A 3,102-nucleotide genomic window follows, 5' to 3' on the forward strand; every position below is an offset into this window, starting at 1 on the left:
ATGTTTACATGTATGTGAGATGCGCCAGAAGTTTGGAGACCTCGAACAAAAATTATTACAACAGTAATTCCAATGTGCGAATCAGTTATTCAAATTTTTGAACCGCGCCGCACTCAGTGTGCGCAACTTATGGTCAGACTTACCTGGGATTTCAAACCTATCTCAGTACGTAGGTAGGGGTCGGGTCGAAAGAACCAAGTTCATGACCATTCACACCTGTACACCACCCGCTTTCCTTCCTGCTTCCTTTCTTCCCGTCTCTGCGCCGCCTCTTCCCTTTTGTGGAATCCCGCGAAGGTCAAAGAGGGACTAAATGGGAATTCTCAACGGACCGCAGGTCGCGCGCTGTTCCCTAGCCGGCTATACTCTTCTACCCGGCTTACTTCTCTATTTTTTTTTCCATTTCTAGACTACGCCTTTCCAGCGACCCGGAGTCTGGTAGAGACTAGCCCAGGGAGCAGTCGGCTTGAAAATGACCAATTCGTCGTACCGGAAGCACCTATCACGTGCCTGGTCAAATGCCCTAGCCCTAGAGAAAGAAGTGGTAGAGTAATACTTGCGAGGAAACTGTTGCGAAGCCGACGAGAATTTCCTTGAGACTTCTTCGTTCCCCTCTACCTGCTTCCAAAAGGCCATCATATCAACACGATCATTAGCGTCACGTGCCTCTTGTATTTTGCCTTCTTTGTCCAGGTCATTTACTGTAGACCTGTATTAAAGGTAATAAATTCTTAACGTTAACAGTTTATTAAAAGAAGGGGGCCATGGCCTATATCAGTGGTGCTGGCTGCGTCAGTGTGTGTAGCTGTGTTGTCAGTGGTGCTGACTACGACAGTGTGTGTAGCTGTGTTGTCAGTGGTGCTGACTACGACAGTGTGTGTAGCTGTGTTGTCAGTGGTGCTGGCTGCGTCAGTGTGTGTAGCTGTGTTGTCAGTGGTGCTGGCTGCGACAGTGTGTGTAGCTGTGTTGTCAGTGGTGCTGGCTACGACAGTGTGTGTAGCTGTGTTGTCAGTGGTGCTGGCTGCGTCAGTGTGTGTAGCTGTGTTGTCAGTGGTGCTGGCTGCGACAGTGTGTGTAGCTGTGTTGTCAGTGGTGCTGGCTGTGTCAGTGTGTGATGCTGTGTTGTCAGTGGTGCTGGCTGGGTCAGTGTGTGTAGCTGTGTTGTCAGTGGTGCTGGCTGGGTCAGTGTGTGTAGCTGTGTTGTCAGTGGTGCTGGCTGGGTCAGTGTGTGTAGCTGTGTTGTCAGTGGTGCTGGCTGGGTCAGTGTGTGTAGCAGTGTTGGCTCGAGTAGCCCGCTGTTTTCAAACATTCTCTGAAGGGCCAGGCGGAACATTTCATTCTCCACAGATTCTCTCTCGTACGTGGAGGTTGCTTCCGTAGGCCTGTCGACGTTTTCATTCTGTGAATAAACCATCAATTTACACGTATTATGTACAGCATATAAAAAGGAACTTGTATCTTACTACATGTAAATTTGAACCGGTAATCATATTCAGTTATCCATCCATCACTGCCTCTTTTTGGTGATTCTGCACCTCTTCAACGATTCGGCGTAGGGCCAGGATTTGAGCTGACGTTGAGCGTGAGGGACGAAAGCCGTTCTGATTGGGGCGTAAGACCTTATCAACAACTGGCTTAATTCTGTTGAGCAGAAGGCGGTTGTACACTTTTGCGGCTATCTGAGTGAGGGATATGCCCCTGTAGTTGTCAGGAAGGGTAAGGTTTCCCTTCTTTGGGACTGGGACTATACCAGACAATCCCCACTCATCCGGCCTGTTTCCAGAAAGAGTTTGATTGCAAAAGTTGGTTAGGAACTGCCTAGCTTTGGGAAGTTGCCACACTTCTAATGGCAGGCCGTCCAGTCCCGGGGCTTTTCCGGCTTTCATTTGCTTCAGAGCTATGTCAACTTCACCCTGAGTGAAGGGATCGCAGCTAATGTTGTAGTTAGTGTCAAATACTGGGGTGATCGGAACTCCAGTGGAGCTGGACTGAGGGACATCATTGTTAAGGGGCTTGGAGAAGTGATTTTTCCAGGTGTTGAGTCTGTCTTCTCCCTGGATAAAGATCACGCCTGATCTTTTACCAGATAGCTCGCGCACTAGCTTCCATGCTCTCAGATGCTCTGGGGCTGAGCTTGCTTCAAAAGTCTGAAGTGTCTTAATGATTCTATCTTCTTCACATCTATCGTAAGTCTTTTTAAGCTGGATCTGGGCAGTTTGAACATCTTTAGTGGACAAACGAAGGGTAGCCCGGCGTGCAATCGACACTTGAATGGTATCTACTGGATCAGGGTCACGAGGTGGTTTCCGTGGAAGCCTCTTGCTGCCTACTTTGTTACAGATTTCTACAAAAGAAGAGTAGGATTTCTGCTGATCTGGTAGATTAGCATACGTATGGGCAATGTCATCATCAATTGTGCTTGCAAGCTCGTGGTCTTCTCTTAGTGCGTGACATGGTTTTGGGCTTACGGACACTAAGACGGATCTTGGTGGAGACCATTCTGTGATCGGAGCCAATGGGATTGGAGGAGTTGAAAGCTTGGCAGTCCTTGATGCTGTTCCTCCACCGCTTTCTGAAGAGACAGAAGTCGATCTGGGCTAGGCCACCATTTGGAGATCTTTAAGTCCACAGCCTATTCTTTGGTTTGTGGAATGATGTGTTGCCCACGATGAGGTTGTTTCGGTTAACGGTATCTGGTACATCATCATCCTCAACAGCATTGGTCTGTATGTCTGTGTCACATTCCAAAATGTTATATTTTCTGTAGAAACTGTTCCAACATTCCTTCTGCAATCTTTTGGACACCCTTTGTCACTGGGTCTCTTAATTTTTTTCCCCCCAAAACAAGCCGTCTTCCTGGGATGACACAGAACACATTACCTTCTACTACGCGATCTACCATGATTCTGATGTCTCTCTCTGCAGATAGAGATGTGTGTCTCACGGTCTGCTTTGTTGCAAACAACTGGCAGCAGAATCTCCGTGTTTCATCCTCATGTGAGAATAAAGATAAATTTTATTTTATTCTCACATGAAACGGATATCAAGACTGAGATCGTACAGGCTACATGTACATATCGGGCAACAGAAGTCACTGATTAT

The sequence above is a fragment of the Branchiostoma floridae genome, chromosome 6, assembly GCF_000003815.2.
Source record: "Branchiostoma floridae strain S238N-H82 chromosome 6, Bfl_VNyyK, whole genome shotgun sequence".
Lineage (NCBI taxonomy): Eukaryota > Metazoa > Chordata > Leptocardii > Amphioxiformes > Branchiostomatidae > Branchiostoma > Branchiostoma floridae.